Raw genomic sequence first — 20,903 nt, 5'->3', positions numbered from 1 at the left:
CTCTTTAACTACGTGTAAGTGGGGGACAGATCAGGAAACAAAAACATGGGGCCACTCTTTTCAGCAGTGTCTCTGTTACCATGTAGTTCTACTCACAAATAACTTGAGATAATACCTCTCCAAATAAACATAATTCAAATAATGTTTGGTCGTAGTTTGATTAGGCTATTGTGGTTTGTTTGAATATGCAATCTCAGTCCATGGCTTGTTTTTTGCCAACAAATCACAACGTAAACTCATGGTTTGTTGTTGGTTTACAAACCACGGCTTGTTTTAAGTATAGTTTGTGTCATTTCTGAATCCTTAACCATGATTTGCTTGACCACTCCATCCCACACACTCAGCAACCTACAGAAGCATGCACAATGCAAGAGTAGCTGGAAAACAAACCAAGCTTTTGGAGAAACCTTTTGAAGAAGCAAGCAATGGTTTGTTTTCTTACTTCTGAGACAATTCATGGTTTGTTTAAACAAACCATAATGGAAATGAATTGCGGCTTAGCAGACTGTGTGAACATAGTCAGTGTATATGTTGCTCTTCAGACAACAGACTTTCAGTGATACTAAACCTATCTGAAAGCCAATTAAGTGTAGACAACAATGAGCTAAATGGAACAGTGGTTCAAGTCAGCACAATTCAGCTTCTTCTGTTCAGAACAGGGTACTGCTCAGGAAGATCTCAGTAATCTGCCAGGGCTGGAGCTGACTGTCTGAAGTGACTGCCTCAGGTGGCAGATGGACAGGGAGTGGACAGAGCTTTGTGCGCCATGTGGCTCCCCTAAGCTTCTACATTGGGTTGTTGTCCTCATGAATGCTGTCCCATTGCCAGCCTGGCCTGCATTTGCACATGGAATGGAGGAAAGCACCAACATATTCTTCACTTCAAGGAGCAAAATGTATTGGGCTGGCTCTGTGGGCAGCAGACCACTTTATAATCTTCCTGGTTCTGTCTGGGCGAATCTGATGAGGGGTTAGACCTTGTATCAGCTAACTTTATTCAACTGCCAGATGAACAAAACCACTTCCCACCCTCACCCCTTCCTTTCTCTCCTCCAACGCTGATATTCCATATATTGAAGTTAATACGCTGTCTACCCAGCCACATTCTTGGTACATTCCTGCTGTAAGCACTGTGGATTTGCTGCACTTTATGAAAAAATGAAAAGAATGTTTTAAATGAAATTAATTCTTAGGAACCCAACTTTTCATTTAAACATCAGATCAGTCAGGGAAAGGCTTTTCTATTCTACCGCAGAAACGGGGGGTTATGGAAAAGGACAACCTCAGTACATTATAAATATTAAACTCTTCATATGGTTCCATTTCTAACCAGGGAAGATATCTTATATGGAATGAGAGAATTTCAGTGGCTGAGCTCATTCACAAGGTTTATTGGGGGGGGGGGGACTCCTTTTTCAGTTTTATCGTTTTCTGCACAGACTGAATGCATACATAACAACCTAGGTGTACGGACTGACCACTATGAGGAAACATAGCTGGTGTGTTATGAGTTGTGTGGATTTTCTCATCCGGTTCCTCATACCCATTTATGCGACAACTGTAGCTTTTTTCTTTTCTTGAGAACTCTTGAATATTTCTCTCAAGCAAGGCCATCCAAATTCACCTTAGGCAAATTCATTCTTAGTATAGAACTGTAGTGTTGGAAAGAACCCCAAGAGTCATCTAGTCCAACCCCCTGCAATGCAGGAATCTCAACTAAAGCATCCATGGCAGATGGCTATCCAACCTCTGCTTAAAAACCTCCAAGGAAGGAGAGTCCACCACCTTCCAAGGGAGTCTATTCCACTGTTGAACAGCTCTTACCATCAGAAAGTTCTTCCTGATCTTTAGCTGGAATCTTCTTTCTTGTAATTTGAAGCCATTGGTTCAGGTTCTGAACTCCAGAGCAGGAGAAAACAAACTCGCTCCATCTTCCATGTGGCAATTCTTTAGATATCTGAAGATGGCTATCATATATCATCTCAGTCTTCTCTAATCCAGGCTAAACATACTCAACTCCCTCAACTGCATAAAGCTTAGTTTTCAGACCCTTGAACAACTTGCTCACCCTCCTCCTCACACATTCTAGTTTGTCAATATCCTTCTTAAATTGTGGTGCCCAGAACTCAACACAGTATTTCAGGTGTGGTCTGAACAAGGCAGAACATAACTTCCCTTGATCAGGTCACTATATCCTTTTCATATGTACTACTGGAAGCCAGATGTCTCCCATCTTATATTTGTGCAGCTGGTTCTTACTGCCTAATGCAGAACCTTGCATTTGTCCCGAATGAAATTCATTTTGTTAGTTTGGGCTCACTTCCCCAGTCTGTAAAGGTCAAACCAAATCTTGATTCTGTCTGATACCACTCTGTTTGGTGTCATCTGCAAACTTGATGAGCATCCATTCAGGTCCAAGACAGAACCCTGTGGTCCACTTTCAAGGCAGATTACAACATTAAAACAATTAAATACAAAGAACAGTAGCTAAATATCCCACAAAATCCCTTTAAAATAAAATAGACAACAAACCAGCAGAAAATAAATCATCTATCAAATGCTTCAAAGAGCAAAATATTTTAAATTGCTGCTTAAAAGACAACCACATAAATGTCACTGCTGGTGGTATTCATATTTCACAATGTGGTGACACCACAAAAGGCCCTGTCCCCAGTCACCACTCATGTAACCTCTGAACCAGCATGGTATAGTGGTTAAGAGCAGTGGACTCGTAATCTGGTGAACCGGGTTTGCTTCCCCGCTCCTCCACATGCAGCTGACCTTGGGCTAGTCACACTTCTTGAAGTCTCTCAGCCTCACTCACCTCACAGAGTGTTTGTTGTGGCGGTGAAAGGGAAAGGAGATTGTTAGCCACTTTGAGACTCCTTAAGGGGAGTGAAAGGTGGGATAACAATTCCAAACTCCTCCTTCTCCTCTTCTTCTCAGATGATGATCTCAAAGATAGGGCAAGTTCATGTGAGAAGAAGAGTCATTCAGTTTGCTGGTCCCAAGCTGTGTAGGTCAAAACCAACACTTTGAAAACCAACACTGTCACTACTGGATCAGATTAAAATAACTAATATAGTTCATGCACTTAACATGTTGAGGACAACTCAGCAAAATATGGAATTCTCCCTGTGGTTTCATGAAGACATTAAAGACTATAGAGCATAGAATACAGTACCACTTAACAAAAGTCCTCAATAACTACATTCTAAAACTGATTAATGAGTAAGCAATAGAATTGCACAAAAGTGGCACCACAGAGTCACACTCCCACAATACTTCCAGAACAGAGTGGACTAATGGATTAACACATGCAAAGGTGACATGGACCAGAACTAGGCTGATTCACCCATTCCTAGCTCTATTCTGCAGAAAGAGGGTGTTACCAATGACTGTATCCAACCCCTCAGCCATTTCTGTATGCAACCAATCCTACTTTTAATTTAAATAATCTGTCAATAATATTGATTCTACTTAATTTTGTAGTGCAAATCCCTTGGAAAATGTTTTTATAACAAACAATGAACCATGCCCAGACTTCCTGTAGAGTAGAGAAAAGAAACAAAGCAACTGTCTCTCATATGGGGGGGGGGGCAATCAACCTATCAGTCTTTATTATTTAGCTACAGGCCATTGCAGCTTAATTGAACTGAACAATACTCAGCAAAACATTCTGTAAATTAACCACAAACTTCAAAAATATTAATATGGTCAAATGAGATCTACATTTTTTAAAAGCACTTTACAAAACACCATTAAATGCAAGTTATATAAAATTGAAATGCATTACTGTAAAGTGCTACCAACAAACTGCATTGGTTTTAGCACTGGGAGAAAATTAAGCTAACTTATGAATTGGTATTAAGTCAAATCTTTCTTCTTAAAAATAATAATCACCACTTTGTTATCAAAAGGCTACAAGTATAACAAAATCAGCTACCACTGCTGTGAAAAATATTCACCCTGATTTTAGTTGCCGTTACCAAAGATGCAACTGCCAATCTAATTCTTCTGCAATACCTTTTAGCATGGTGCTTTTTTTTTTTTACGGTAGTCAAACTTTAAAACTCCCAGCTTGTTGATTAAGGATATAATAGAGGATTTCCGAGCTTCCTCATAACATGGTCAACAGAGTGAAAAAGAAGGCTAAAATGAAAGAACCTCCTGGTTGTCCCTGCTCCTAATGAACAAAACACCTTAGGATAACTTTTTGCGGTCATGTACCAAAATTTCAAAGAATGGATGTGAGAGAACAAATCAATTCCCTTAATATTTGTGCTTTATAAATATTTTAGCCATGAAGAGACAATGGGTATCCTTATGGCTGTCAAATCAAGATGAATTTCAGTATCCCAGCCTAGAATAGTGACATAAGGGCCTCATTACAGCTGAATTTATATCAGGCAAAGTCCATTCAAAGAAATGGCACCTCATTTTTGCAAATCATGAGTTCAATGTGTTTTCCTTTCAGCTATTGTCTGAACAGGCATCTATAAAGGTAGCCTGGAATGACCCACGTTTGGAATTGGTAATTCAGATACCAATCTTCTGCATACTTAACTGGTAGTAATTCCCAATAACTTACTGAGTAGATGTGCATGCAATGTACCGTAAATGCCCTACAACTGGTGTGTGTGTGTGTGTGTGTGTTTGTGTGTGTGTACATTGTCATAAACTTAAAAACATTAACAAAGACTCCCCACATCCCCGTTGTTTTGCTGTGATTGTCAGCAGAGTGGAGGTTTCTGCTTTAATAACCAGAAGTCCATATTATGCATTTACATATGTAAATTTATTTGCCTATTACAGTAATCTGTGAACCACTACTCACTGCATGAGCTGACTGTGCCTGCTTCACAGCTTCACACTCATGCTGGAGAAAAACAAGCCACAATCCCTGGTGAACCATGGATCATGGTTTGTTTCATTCAAACAAACCACAGTTGATAAGCCAAGAACAAATGTTGGTTTATCATCGTGATTTGTTTGGAGTGCAACAAATTACAATCCTTGGTTCAGACATAATGCTAAGCGAGAGATCATAGTTTGTTTCTCCCAAGCACAAATTGGGAGCAGTGAATCTTTGTATGTTTTGCACAGCAAGCCATGATTTATGGCCTAGGGTGACATGTAACTGAAGCCACTGTGCCCAAACTAAGGGTAACTTAAACTATGAGTATATCAAACAAGCCAGGGTCAAACCATAGTTTATATTCCTGGCTATACTGTGCCCATAAAAGGAATCCTGGTAACTGTTAGGGAACCTCCAGCACCCTAAACTAACTATACTTTCCAGGATTCTTTGGGAGGGAAAATGTGCTTTAAATGTCTGGTGTAGATGTGACTCCCTGGCTCATTTGCTAAAAGTGGAAGGAGAAGCTTCTAGTCTTCTTCTCACAGTCACACAAGCGTAAAAGAGGAAGGGGTGAGAGAGAATGCAAGCCTGAGTATCATTCATGTAAAGAATGCTCAACCATAGTTTAGTGTAGGTCCAGTGAAATTCTCATGCAGGGTAGCAGAAACTTATTTTGATTCCTTTGTGCCATAGTGCTTATACAGCAGCAATTAAACCCCTTGCAACAAGCAATGATATATCTTCTTTTCCCCATTACATCACCCAGAGACTCTTTAATCAAGTAAATGGCAGCTCATTACAAAGAAGTGAAGTGCATTAAAGTACAGTGTGCAGTAAGTATCTGTCAGCAGGTGGTGCTATTACTGTACTTAACTTTGCTATAAAGAATGCTATGCTTAAAAGAAAGGAAATCCTAATTCAAAGCCTTGCCAACAGGGACTGTTACCCAATGCTCTGTGATAAAGGGCCAAACTAGATGTGACTGCAGGGCTGTTTCACTGCTATATTCCCTAGTGGGTGGGGCAAGGCAGTTAAAAGGAACATGGCTGTGAGGGGACAGCTGAACCATCACATGCCCACACTCCTCTCCCAAAACTTAAGTGATTTCATATTTTTCCTCTGGCAGGGGTTACTCTCCTTCATGGAGGGAGTGAAAGATTTCCACCAACTTCCTGTTACCCCCACGCTGTACTTTGTATCACACACCTTTATGGAGAATGAACACCATGCAATTTTGTTTGTACTGCTGTTATATCTAGATGTGCAAAAATCAGCTTTGCCTATACACCATGTACACCACCAACTGTAGCTTGCTACCTGCTCTGTTCATGAAATATGCACCGATGCCATGCAACCAGAAAGCTGAACTACTCACGGTTTGCAGAAGCTCATCGCTGTCTACCCTAAAGGGTTTATAACTAGGACCTGCAAGAAAATGTTGCTTTGTGGTGGCATGCTCCAGTTCAGGGTTCCAGGCAGCAGTGCCATTCCACTACCTGCCCTCTTCCTCCTTAGTTTCCATTCTTAGTCTCCAACAGCAACAATTCCACGCTCACTGAGCATGCACAGTCTTCATTGGGCCGTTTTGGAGCTTTTTCCCTCCCTCTGCAAACCCTGGAGTTTCCTAAGCCTGCTGACACCTCCCACTTGTGCATGGATGGTGCCTTTTTTGCTACATAAGGACGGACACTCAGAGAATGAGCTTCCTATTTGTATATATGATTTTGCTCTCATTCATTCACTGAAACTCTTACCTTGTAGCCTATTTGACAGGTAGGGGTGACTTCATTAAAAGAAACGGTGCCAATCCTGAGAGACAACAAGAGAATGATTGTTGCTCAGTGGTCGTGCACACGAATTGCAAGCAGGTAAGTCGTGGGTGTAACACCACCTTCCTGACATTTCCAGAAAATGCTGGGAAAAACTTCTGTCTGAATGAAAGCTGCTCCCTCCTGTGTTTCTAGTTGACAGTGAGCTGGATGGACGAATGGTCTGACTTAGTAAAAGGCAGCATCTTATATTCCTCACCCTTCTAAAGGGAAGTTTATGGGACACCCAAGGCCTATAAACATCTAGCAGTTGTCAAACAAATGATTTAGCGACTTATCAAATATTCTGGAATTTTAAAAACATGCAATGGGTTCCAAATACACAGGGAAAAGAAAGCGAGGTTTAAAAAGCAAATGTCTAATCAACCTTCCAAGATAAATACAATAAACAGTCATTTTGCAAATCCTAAAAACAAATGACACTTTTTATCTCCTGTGTAAAACTCTTAAAATTCTTGGCCTCTTATTATCACATACAGTGGAACCTTGTGTTATGTACATCCTCCTTGTGAATGCTGTGGGTTACGAGCTCCGCTAACCCGGAAGTAGATGCCCCTTGTTGCGAACTTTGCCCTGGGATGCAAGTGGAAGTCATGCGCCAAAAGCAGCGGGAGGTGCCATTAGCGAAAGCGCACCTCATGTTACAAGCAGTTTCAGCTTAAGAATGGACCTCCGAAATGAATTAAGTTCGTAAACAGAGGTACCACTGTATAGAGAGTGGGACATAGCCCAGCAGTAGAGAACACACTTTGAATGCTGAACATCCAGAGGTCTGATCTGTGGTCACACCAGCAAGATGTCCTGAGACCATTTTGTCTAAGACTACTGCCAGTTTCCTTTGTATGTTCATTGTCTAAACCAGGAATGGAGAACCTGCAGCTTTTCACATGTTGAACTATGCAGCTCCTATTCTCTCTTATACCACAGGGCCATGCTGGCTGGAGCTGATGGGATCTGGACCCCAACAACGTCTGGATAGGTTCCCTATTCCCGATCTAAACAAAGCACAGCAAGAATAGAGCTTTCGTAATAAGAAGCAGCACAAGAATTTGGAAGATAACGGTGCCATCTGGTGGCACATGCAATTGAATCTGATCTACCGGTATCTTTTGTACATTTTAAAATAGGATGTACCTTCCACAGACAAGTTATGGTTTCACTCTGACATTGCCATGAGCTTAAAATCATTAATGCCAGAATACAGATTGGCAACTAGAAGCCACCAAAAAGAGCTGGTCCCTAGGTACCACCAGCTGGCACCTGCATTCGTCAACTCAATGGCAAAAACTTTGTGTGACAGGAGTGGTGGCTGCATCAATATGACTTGTGGGCAGCAAACTCTCTCTCTCTCTCTCTCTCTCTCTCTCTCTCTCTCTGTGTGTGTGTGTGTGTGTGTGAGAGAGAGAGAGAGAGAGAGAGAGAGTGCATGTGGGTCTTGCACTCTGCAATCAGCCACTGTGATCAGTCATAGAAATTCTCCAACATTTCAGCTCCTGTAACAGTCTATTTCAGCTTTCCCCAGCTTAGTTCTCTCCAGCATTTTACAACCTTCAACAGTCCCAGACAATATGGACCAATATGGTCAGGGATTGCAGGTATTGTAGGTCAAAATGAAAGGGGAAGGGCCATAGTTCAGTCGTGAAGCAACTACCTTGCATGCAAATGATCCCAGGTTTGATCTCCAGCATCTCCCAGTAGGGATGAGAAAAACCTGTGCCTAAAACACTACCAATCAGTGTGTAGATAATACTGAGCTTAATGAACCAGTGGTCTGACTCAGTGTAAAGCAGCTTGTACAATATATATATACGCAGGTCCTGCTTACTGAACACAATGCGTTCCTTGGAAATGGTTTGTTAGGCAAGCATGTGCAAAAGGAATCATTAATTTCCATTAATTCCTATGTGAAATTTTCTAATGCGTTCCCGGCCACAGATTTCTGACTCCAAAAATCCAGAAAAAATGCTCTCTAATTTGTCCGATCACTTTTCCTCCTCCCTCCATTCCTCAGCCAACCAGTAAAAAGCAAACAAGGTAGTAAAAATGCTCTCTGTTCAGTTATATGAATCTGTAGTCGGCATTGCAAGGTTTGGGTACATTATTCCTCATGTCTGGATAAGTTAATTTTTGCATAGCGGACATTTGCAAAGTGGGGTGTGGGTGGGTGGGTGGGTGTGGGAGAGAGAGAGAGAGAGAGAGAGAGAGAGAGAGAACTATCACCTTTTAAAACTGGAATTTTGCAAACAAGGATTTAAAACCCTGCAGCAAAAAGAACTACAAATACCTCACTCTCATCTTTCAGTCAAAACCAGAGCTGTAATTTATTTAGCCAGTTCCTATAAATGCCCCTTTAGCAGCTGTTTGATCTGGAGCAAAGAGCAGATGATCTCAATGCCATGAAAAGCTCCCTTACATTGGCTGATTTCTGTATCTCAAAGCTCTGTAAGAGGCACAGGAGCAGAGTGGGCTCTTCTGTTTTTCTCCCTTGGCAAACCTTGTCTAAAGTTACATAGATCTATACTGACAGACTTCCCAGCAAAACCTAGCCATACTATTTCCCATCACAGGTCAAGTCAAACTCTGAAGAGAATTAATCTGCAGTAACATTTTGTTGAAAATATGTTTGTTGTGCTTGATCCTGTGACAGTTTGTGCAACAATAAACATAAAGTTGCTTGAATTTCATGTGGGTATCAAAGTACTTCCACATCATTCTGAAAGTTGAAATTGGACACACACATAGTCAAAGACATCCCAATTGTTGAAAGTTTCAAAGAGGGACATTTATCTCTCTCCCTTTGGCACAACCTCCTAGTCCTCATTCCAAACTGTAGCCAAGCCTTAATACATGTAATTGAAAGATCTGCATATTCTTCCCATTTTTATCCCGTCTCAGTTTCCTTCCCCCTGTCCTGTATCATCTGCCTTTGTAAATTTATAAACTGTAAATCCCTCAGGGCAGGGCCTGTCCTCATACTTAATGCCATGTACATAGATAGCACTATATTAATAATATTGGGAGTATAAAGTACTGCAGCATTGGCAAGAAATGTAAAATGCAGCACGCATATGACCCAAGAAAACATGGATTACTAGAAAGGGTCAAACACAGGGATAGTTTTGCACTCAAGACTTAGAATGCAAGGCATGAAGTTCAACTCAGCCAGCATTACACAAACTCAGATACACATGAAAGGGAACTGCTGGGACTGTGAGAGTTCCTCTTGTTGCCTCTTCACACTCTTGAATTAGGCTTGGATATGGGGTGGGGAAAGCACGCCAAAGTGCAAATAGATAAATAGGTACCGCTCTGGTGGGAAGGTAAACGGTGTTTCTGTGTACTGCTCTGGTTTCTCCAGAAGCAGCTTAGTCATGCTGGCCACATGATCCAGAAAAACTGTATGCAGACAAACAGTGGCTCCCTCGGCCAGTAAAGTGAGATGAGCGCCGCAACCCCAGAGTCGTTCGTGACTGGACCTTAACTGTCAGGGGTCCTTTACCTTTTATGGGGTGGGGAAGGACTTACAATTGCAATGACGGACACATACAAATGCATATTCAAGTCCATGCATGCAGATTACTAAGGAAATAAAGAAAATTGCTCTGAGATCTCTTGGTGAAAGGTGAGTAAGATATCTAACAATAGCAGAATACTCTGATTACCTTTTGGGTGAACACAGAGGCAAAGTAGGCATTTTGCAACAGGGAATTTCATTAGCGCAAGCAGTTTCTGAGCTCTGGGCACAGTACTGCGCCTAAGATTTCAGATTAAAACTGAAGTGGAAGGAAAGGAGGACGTTTTTCTGCTTTCCCACTTCCAGCTACTCTCTGAAGACTGGAGGAGAGACCCTCTTAAGAATATTAGGGAGGTGGGCAGGGGAAGGACCAGAACATGTGAAAAATGAACATAACATTTTAGATGCCTTTGTATTCTTGTTATAAAAAAGTGTGCCTGGACATTTCGTTGCTGCACCCATGACCTAGGTTTAAGGTGCCATTTAGCTCCTAGCTTTCATATCTCAGTTTCTAACACTGAGGCTATGCAGGGTGGGGAGCAGCCAGGTACACTTGCCCTGGGCCTTGGAGGGCTAAGCCAGCCAGCCAGAGGGCCCCGTCAGGGACCAGCTGCATTTCTGTTTGAGTTCATAGCTTTATTCTAACAAGACTCCCACCTCAGGCCTCAGACAAGCTCTGCGTGGTCCTGACACCAAACCATTGTTTGCCTTAGCGTGCAGGGGCGCCGACTTATAAAAAATATTGGGGGGGCGGGGGCCCATACCGACTTATAAAAAATATTGGGGGGGCCCAAGACCTCCAAACCGCTGCTGCTGGGGGAACGAAAGGGGCGAGCCCCGGGCTGCCCCGACCTTAAGTGAACCTGTGAGGGCCCACCCTTTGCGGCAGCCGATTGGCTGCCGCCGTGGGCGGTGAATATTAATGAGCTAGGGGGAATCCCCGCTTCTCGCGGGGCTGACGCCAGCCCCGCGAGATTGTTGATGGGTCGAGAGCCCGCAACCCACCCCCTCTCTAGATCGGGAGTGGCTTTGTTTTAACTCATTACTGAATGTATTTTAAAAGGTAACTATCGTCAAACAAGGAAAATAAAAAATACCAACATAATTTTGTGATTTTACAAAGCATAATATAACTAATAATTTTCTTAAATTATTGGAGGGGCGGAGCCCCCAAACGAATTTTTGAGGGGGCTCGGGCCCCCTCAGGCCCCATGGAGTAGGTGCCTATGTCAGCGTGACATGTGAACCAGGCTTGAGAAGGTGAAGTAAAGGGAAGAAGATAAAGGTACACCAGAAATTGTGGTCTTTTAAAGGCTGGCTCTAAGACACCAGATGTGGACAGCACAAAGGGCATAGTCTGGAACCTATGGGGGTCACCTAAGCATAATGCCATGCATTCCTCAGGAGGGGAGGCCAAAATGCTGACAAAAGACCATGCTAAGAGATCAGAAGCCAACAGCTGCTGAAGTTCTCTCCTCACAATTTGGAAACTTGTCAAAAGAGAGTGTGTATACAGTTAGTGTGTGAAAGGAGAGGGACCTCACGACCAGGCTTGCTATGCTGAAGCAATGCCAAAGCATAGAGGCTAGAAAACACCTAGAGTTCACCACTGTGAATAAACTTTCAGCACATTTAGAACTTTATTACTCTAAATTCATACACATGCAGAGCCTACCACATCAGCATCCATTCACACTGAATTTCACATGAATGGAATATATGAATCACTGCAAAGAACTGCAAGACATTCAAGTACAGATAAACTGAGTTCTTCCTACTGAAATCTAGCCATGTGTAGTCCAGTTCACAACAGGGCTGGAAACTAATAATTCAAAATATTCAAGTTGTGTTTTAAAGAGATGGTGGCAGGGAGCGCAGGGATTGAGAGAGAGAGAAGAAGAATAACAGTAGCTCTCTTTTTTTTCACTGAAAGAAAAAACAGACCAGGACATTCTGCTCAGCCAGGACCTGTGCGACACGGAACGGGGCTTCTCCTTCCGTCTGCTTTAAAATGTGACAAATTCCATACTTCAAGCATCATGCTTCTTTTCCGAAAAACTTGACAAAACTCCTCACAGCTCTCGGAATGCAAGTTTGATGGTGCTTTTTGAAAAGAAAAGCAACAGAGTTCCAACAGGCTTCCCGGGAAAATATTTTTCTCAGAAACGGAATGCAAAAAAAAAAAGGAGGGGGTGGTAAAAGTAAAGCCCTATACTCCAAGCTTCTCAAAAGTTGAGACCACTGAAATCTCAGACAGTTGCTAGCATAAGGGTCAGCAAGCAATGGACCATGAGTTAAATCCAGACCTTTGAGAGGTGCTGTTTAACCCCCTCCAAGTGCCAAACACAAACACAAAGAGGTGTGGAACAGCAGCATCTGGGTTAAAGCAGCAGAGCGATGGATTACCTGTACAGTAGACTGCATCCCAGACACATAAAAGTCAGTGGTTTTTAGACACACATCTCTCCATCCAGGCAAGCAAGGGGTATTATTATCAGAGTTCAAGAACACCCTCTAAGCAGGCAAAAGCACTAATGGAATAGTGCAGAGGGCCAGTGCAATGTGCGGCCTGAGGAGAGTTCCAAGGAGAACACAGAGAGACTTGAATGGCCAAATTCAGCTCTCAGTTCCCTACCCTGCAATAGGACATCACACTGTTTGAGGAAAGGAGCCATGGCCTGCTAAGCCTTGCCCTCTCCTCAAAAATGGCCCTTCAAACCATCCCAAAAAAGCCCATGCAACAGGGAAAAAGAGTGTCACGCTCTTCTGGGAAGAGAAGGGCATAGCAGTTTTAAAGTACATATTCAGCACGCAGAACATTCCATAGTTCAAGCCCTGAAGTCTTCAGCTCAAAGGATCAAGTAGCAGGCGATGGTAAGGCCCCCTAACAAAATCCAGTCATGGCCAGGTGGCTAGAAAGATTGAGTAATGCAGCTTCATGCATGTTCTAAAGAAGCTGCTGACCAAACTGTTAGGGGGAGCATGAACTTGTCCCTGGCATCTCCCAATTCAGATTTTATGGCTACTGTCATGGTGACAATGCTAATCCTTCTTCCTTCCTTGGGAAGGAAGTGTAAAAAGAAAGGAAGAAAGCCCATATATTTTGCACAGTCTTTTCACACGGTCTTGTGAAATTGCTCCTTTGACCTGCTTGGCCCAGCCAGAGAAGGCATGTCACTGTTTTAGTTTTACCAGAGCTCTGTTCGCATGATCAAAAACAAACAGTGCTAGGTACTCTTTACTGAGGACCAAGTGCCTTATTTCCACTCCATATTCTCTCTCTCTCTCTCTCTCTCTCTCACACACACACACACATTCAGTAGTATCTTACCCATAACAAAAATCATATATGATTGGCACTCCAGAGTTCTACACCTCTCTTTGATGTGCAAAGGGGTCTCGGGATGGGGTGTCAATGGTGTCAATATTTACTCGAGCAAAGCGCTCAGAGATAGGCGCCTATATTGATCCATACACTTTACCAGCCATGAGAATAAAACCATCAAAAGCCAGCCAAATAGTTGTCACTTTGCTAGAGTTTGCTTCTTCTTTTTCTCCCCCCTTTCTTTTTTTACTGGCCTGTCCAGCTTTTCAATGCTTGGGTCACTTGCCAGTCCAGGCTATGAAAAGGGCCAGTGACCTGAGAGGAACTCTGCGTGCTCCCTCTTGTCTAAACTAGCAGATGTGAACTGCAGGACCAATATATTGGGAAAAGGAAAAGACTCCAAGCAGTAGGCTTGGAGGCCCCTTCCCCACAGAGGCCATCAGGCCATCTATTTGTTCATCTTTCAAACTAAACAGTATTTTTGGGTGAAGGAAAAAGGTATCAAGAAGCAAAAACTACTAAAGTAAGACTGGGTCCATGAGTGACATGCTAATTTTTCCCATCCAGAGCCCCAGAAGCCAGGAGCTGGAGCTGAGGGATGGGGTGCAGGAGGAAGATCGTAGGCATAGTCAGGGGGGCAGCTGCCCCCTAAATCAAGTAAAACAACAGAAATACTTAACTAACTAACTGACCAATCAGATCGGTTCTGCCTCCCCTAACAAAGTCCTCCCCCCCCCCAACAAAAATCCTGGCTATGCCCATGAGGAAGATGATTCTGCTCTGTCTTTTAAGCAAGAGAAGAGAAGGACCCTAGAATTTATATCAGGCCTGGCTAATCCAAAGGTCTCATAGTGCTTGCCAATCACAGAGGCTGATGTAGCACAATTCTATTCTTTTCTATTCCTGAATCATAGAAACTGAGCACAGGCAACTGTGGGTAATTCACTACATCAGATTCTAGGAGGTAAACATGGTCAGTTCAACAAGGGAAGAAGGAGAAGCATGGTTCTGGGTTCAAATTCTAGTTGAGCCTTGGAATCAAGTGGACAGTCTCTATCTGTCATGTGGAAATATAACATTCACCATATAAATGAGAAAAATGAAATCACTTTATATTTTTAGCACGCAGATATATATCCTTCTCAAAATGTACTTGATACATCTTTTCAATCATTAAGAAAAGGTTGATGCTGAGTCTTTCAGTTTTACTTTTGTAAAGAAGGGCCTTTTCAAGTAAAGATAATGTATTCTTTTGCTTGCTGCCCTCCAGAAACAGAAACAGAAGGCAGTTAATATTCCAGCCCACAAACTGACGGGAGTTTCTTGCAGTAACATTCCATGTGGCACTGTTCTCAACATGGTTTTGCTATTGATGCTTCAGGAGTGCCAAAAACAGGGGGCTATCTGCCATGTAATGTAGCAAAAGGTCGTAACAGAGAAATATTTACTAGATTCCAAACTTTCCTAGTGTTGAGATTGCAAGTCGCAAACTGGAAAGGCGAGGTAAATCCAACAATAAAAAAGAAAAGACACAGAGTTATAATTCTGGAGAACATTCTTTGAGAGGTCAGTAAGTCTACACAAGGCCCCTTGAGAGATGAGGAGGAGCTGTTCCTCATTGGAAGAGAACGTATGTTGCATCCAAAAGGTTCCAGGTTCAATCTCTGGTATCTCTAGATAGGTCTGGAAAAAGACTCCTGTCTCAAAATGTGGAGAGCTGATGCCAATCAGGTATAGATAAGACTGAGCTACGTAGGTCAACATTCTGAATAGTATAAAGCAGCTTCTTATATTCCTCTGACACATCTAGCAATCTGGGCAGGAGAGCCATCATATTCCCTTCTAACCTCCTCAGCTTGTAGCCGGAATACATCTCTGTAACTCCTTTTTCCCAGTGTCCAGAAAAAGTCCAGCAATATGTCACAATAAGAAGCAGGACACCTCTGTGCACATACAGACATGTACAATACCCCTGCCATTAGAAGTCAAGCATGTCACTTAACTAAAAATGAAATAAAATTCATCACAAACTGACCACTTTCTTCTTCTTTTTACAAAAATCCAAAATGTAAATACTGGAATTGTTTTCTGGCATGCTGAAGTCTTGATGACAAATGATAAGGCAATAAAATGAAATGTCACCTTACTAAATGCTTTAAAGTCTGACAGTTTTATAGGCACTTTCTTGTCAATAAGTTCCACTGAACCCAATGGATGATATTCAACTAAGTTTTACTCCAGGTTACACCCACTACAATGAATAAACATAACTGAGTTAAGTGCATTGACTTCAATGGGTCTACTCTGAATAAAACTTAGTTGAATACCACCCAATGTGACTTACTTCTGAGAAGACACAAATAGTGTTGCACTTTCAGGCCCATATTTCTAAAACTGCCTAACCAGTAATGTTCCTACCTGGGAATTCTGTAAAAACATAATAAATGGGTATTGCTTCAGGACAGTGATTTAGAATTCAGTAAACATTCCTGAATTAGAAGTGTTTTACATGCTTGCATTCTTTGCCAATGCTGCCAGATTTCGCAGGGAGGTGGAGTTCCATGGTTTAATGTTTTCAAAAGGCAAGAAAAAGGAGCCAGGTGTCAGGATCTGGTCTACACAATACAAGCACAGCCTCCCAAGCCTCTTGTAGCTCTCGTTACTCCCGGCCCCACATTGTGATACATGAATCATCCCAAGACAGGACAGGAGAACTGGATTTCTGACTATAGTTCATTTATTTATCTTACACACACACACACACACACACACACACACACACACACACACACACCCTATTTCTCCCTCTCTAAGTTCTGATAACTTCCTCTGGTAGAAAGCTCAGGAAATTACACTCCAGAACTGTATTTATAGCGTAAACAGAACAAAAAAAATGCATTTATAAAAACACTCGGTGGGAATCTCTACTTCAGCCCAGTTCATCAGCCAGCAGTGACATACCTCTCAGCTTTTAAAAGGTGTCTTGCTGATGGAGCTGGTGCTTCTTCACAGAGCGCATAGTTTATCTGTGGAATTCAGTGCCACAAGATTTTGTCGCTAACAATGATGGCTTTAAAAGGGGATCAGACAAATTCAGCAGGTTAGCCACTGCGGGAAACAAGATGCTGTGCTAGACGGGGCTTTAGTCTGACCCAGAGAGGCTCTTCTTATGTCAATTAACTGTCTTTGACTTTCTCAGAATAAAGGGTATGTTCATACTAGTGGTTGAAATACAGCGAGGTCATCCCCTCCGTTTGCGTTTCAAGCCACATTTGCATGGAATTGTTCACATCAGAGAGGGGGCAGAGATGTCTTCACCCAATGCACACAACCTTTTTAGTTTCCACGCCCCTGTAACCCACCCCCACCCCAGAACTCCCTATTCTTTAACCTGTCATCTGCGTACATGTGCTCATCTGCCCCTGCACAACGACTGTCATGGTACGTTCACGTTACTGCTTACTCCACATTCAGCTTCCTAATCAGATTGAAGCTTGTTTCAAAAAAACCACACACCAAAAAGCAGTATTTGTCAAGAAACTACAGGATCAATATGGATTGTGGCGAATGTGCAGCTTCAACAGTTAGTAGTGGAAGCACCCTGGATGCAGAGTAAGCGCTAATGTGAAGATACCCAAAGACAGTTCAGCTATGGCAAACTTCCCTGGAAGAAGCAGCCCACAATATGGAGAGGGAAGAGGAGAGTAGCCAATCCCACTGAATTGCCTGAGAAGCTAACAACAGGAATGTGCATTTTGAGGAATGGGAAAGAATTCATCTCTCCTCAAATTGCACTATTTCACACTTTCCTTGTATAGAGGAATAGACAAAAAAGTATGTGATGTAAATTTGGGCAACAAAAGGCCTAGTAGCAAGATTGGCTCTGTCTGTGGATGATATTACCCCATCTATGAATGAATTGCCAGCTTCCTGACTCTGCACATTTTGTTCTGCTGTAGATTGAAAGGGAACAATCCAAACCCCTTTCTTCAAACCAGGATTGTATTAAATACAGCTGAATTTGAATCAGTGCCAAGTCTCAAATACATGATGTATTTATAAAGGAAAATAATTTATGTGCAAAGAAAGAATTGAATTCTCTCATTAGGGAGTAACTACAAGAAACAATATTCAGGTTGACTTGATCCCCTGGCATTTAACTATTTTAGAAATTTAAGTAATGCTATGAAATTGCATCTATTCCAAGCAGCAAATCATATGCAAATGGAAAAGGTAAGATGTTAAATTCACCACCAAATCAAGATGAACCAAGTGTGCCACTGCAGACGACTCCTGAGCCTTTCAACATTCATTGTACAACACAGGGCAGGAACCCAGATTGGCAAATTATGTCATATTTTTAAGGAACAATCCTTATTCCACAAAAACCACAGCTCCATAGCACACTGACATGTCCATAAATCTACAACCCATTTTCCATATACTCAACAAAAATACATTAATCTAACCTTCCCGGTTACATTAAAAGGAGCTTTCTCCTGTCCCATGTAAGTTTACTCTACCCAGCTCCTCACAGACTCACTAGATAAAAATCCAGAGTAGAAGAAGCCAAAAAGACCAAAGACCACCCCCTCTTGAATGCTTTTATAAAACCAATACCCCACATAGCTCTGAAGAGTTCACACACCCTTACTCCATACAGCCCCATATAATTGACACCATATAACCCGATTCAAACAAGTTACACTTGTCATGTAGGAAGGCTGGCAGAAGAAACTGGGATTCCAGCTTTGTTTGTTGTGTTAGCATCCAAATGCTAGAAACTTCAGCCAGCAATGCAGACTTCAGGGCATAATCCTTCAGTGGGAAGTTCTCCTGCATAAGCCCCAGGGAAATTTATTCATTTGCATACATAGTGCTTACAGGGGAGACTGTCTCACTGGATTGTGGCCCTTTTTGGTCAGAGCCACTTGTTGACAGATCCAGTGTTATGGGTTGTTGTTGCTTTTAAACAAGTACTAAAAAAAAATCTCTGGAATTTGCTGGCCTTATGATTTATTAAACATTTGCTTACAGCAAAGCTGCTTGTCATGAACAAACTCCCTCTAATCTGCTTCTTATTCATTATTCACATCAAATTATCGACATTGCCTAGGACTGGAAGAGTTCAATTTAGCAAAGCACTTCCTGACTTGATTTGCCTATCAGACTATAAAAAGTGTAACCAGCTCCAATTTTCTCTTTTTAATTTTTAAATCAACAGCAAAACACAAGAACAAAAATTGTTGGGATGCAGGTAAAAGTATCAACTGGCCAACTTCTCTCTATCAGAACTCAACATTCATGTTGAATTTTGAGACTCCCCTTGGACATTCAGCTTCTACACACAAACACACACACACACCATACGAACACCGCACACCCTTAGTTAAAATAGATAAATATGCCCCAGATATTTAAAGCTGGCTCAGCGGAATAGCAAAAAAAAGAGAAAAAAGAGAGGAAAAAGTCAGCAACAAACTCAACGCATTTTACTGGGGGAAAAGAAAGAAGGGGAAATGAGTGTGAGATAAAGAGTTCTAAAATACCTTCTGTATTTATTTATGTATTAAAATTAGACCATATTTTAGAGGGGGGAGAGGAGAGATGGAGAAAGTATAAAGTTGCCTGTGCATAAAGCAGAGTGGAGCAACCAGGCAAAATCACTGGTCCCTGAAGGAAATAAATATATACAGATAACTCACGCGAAATTCAACATGTGACAGAGAGAAAAGAGGAGGCACCTTACCTTGGGGTGGGGGGAGTGGAGAGAAGATGTGGGGGGAGGCTCTCTCAGGCTGGCAAGTGGGGGGCAGGAGAGGCCGGCAGGCACTTGCGAAGTCGCTCTCGAGGGCAGAGCCTGCTACTCCATGGGAACTGCAGCTGCTGCCCCGCTCCTGAGGGCTTCAAGAGGCACCTTAGAGCAAAGGGAGGGAGGAAGGAGGTGAAGAGGAATGAGCGAGGAGGACCGGGCACAGCCAGCCAGCCAGGGCTGCGAATGAGCGCGCGGAGGGAGCTAGCAGCTTTTCACAAGCTCCTTCTTTTTTTCTTTTTTTGGACGGGCGAATTCAGCTCAGGAGGGCTGGGTTGGCTGGTTGAATTTTTTTTTTTTTAAGTATCTCTCTCCCCCTCCTTTTCTCTTGAGTGGCTTCCAGCTTCTGAATTGTTTTTCCTTTACACAGACGCAGGAGGCGGGAATGTGTTATTTAAGCCACAACAAAAAAAATAAAGTTATCGTCATAATAAGCTTCTCCCCCCCCTTTTTTTTCTTTTTTAAAGCTGAGGAAATAAGCTCTCTTTTCTCCCCACGCTCCAAATGCACACATGCACACACCTTCTCCTTCAAAGCTGTATGATGTTTATTCCAACACGGGCTGCTTCCTTTAGCTGACCAAATGACGTTCTTTAATTTTGTCACCCAAGTGACCAATAAACCTAAAAATCATGCCCCCACCCCAAAAAGGAGGCAAACCTTGATGGAGAAAGGGGTTTTTTTGAAGTTGCCTGTCTGCCCTTCTGTAAAGTGTGACAAGCTCGACCAAACCTGTCCTTCTCTCCTCAGTGGCGCCTGGTTTTTCTAGGTTGGGGCAGGGAACCTGTGGCCCTTCAGATGTCTTTGATTCCTTACCCGGCATTTACCACAAGGTACCACAGCAGGTTAGAATAATATAATATAAAGCAAATGTATTTATTCCATTTATATCCAATACCATTCCTCCAAAGAGCTCAATATAACATGCATGGTTCTCCTCCTCATTTTATCCTCACAACAATCCTGTGAAGTAAGGTACCGGGTAGGTTGGCAGACTGTGACTGGCCCAAGATCACCCACTGAGCTTTGTGGTTGAGCAGGGATTTGAACCCTGGACCCCCAGGTCCCAGATCCAGAACTCTTAACCACTACATCACAATGGCTCAAATAAAACCATTACAGCTATTTAAAAAACAAACAAACAAACACACACACACACATATTCCAAATGGAGCAGAACAATATAAATTATATCATATCAAATAAATACAGATGCCCAGAGTTCTTTGGGATAAGCCATGATAGCTTTTCAAAGAGTTTTTAACTGTAGTTTGGCTGTAATAGCAGTAACTCGGATTCAAGTCACACCTCTGCGAATAACATTTCCTCAGTTCTTAAACAAATATGAACAACAAGAAATAAACCTTACAGGGTAGTGAGGCCAAACACTGGGAAGTACTTTTGAGTTTTCTAAATCACATGTATAATTGCCACTTTATAAATTCTCTCTGCTGTTGTGCCTTTAACAGCAACCCAATATAAATTTAATAAAGCCCCCCCCCCCAAAAAAAACCACCTTGATCTGCATGCCAGGAAAAGCTTCACCTGACAAATTTCCATATC

At 42.3% G+C, this 20,903-nt stretch overlaps 1 protein-coding gene across 2 annotated transcripts in view; it reads right to left on the bottom strand.

Annotated features, from left to right (window-relative positions):
* The window catches only part of COL8A2 (collagen type VIII alpha 2 chain), a 139,047-nt gene extending 119,001 nt beyond the window's left edge, over positions 1-20,046 (bottom strand). For both annotated transcript variants that reach the window (XM_083751727.1, XM_083751726.1), the window contains exon 1: positions 19,278-20,046. The gene's annotated coding sequence lies outside the window, so the exon portion shown is untranslated. The remainder of the gene's footprint in view (positions 1-19,277) is intronic.
* Between the last annotated feature and the right edge of the window lie 857 nt (positions 20,047-20,903).

This window comes from Podarcis gaigeae (genome assembly GCF_964106915.1).
Source record: "Podarcis gaigeae genome assembly, chromosome: 8".
In the NCBI taxonomy this organism is placed as follows: Eukaryota; Metazoa; Chordata; class Lepidosauria; order Squamata; family Lacertidae; genus Podarcis; species Podarcis gaigeae.
This window is presented reverse-complemented; position numbering and strand designations above follow the sequence as displayed.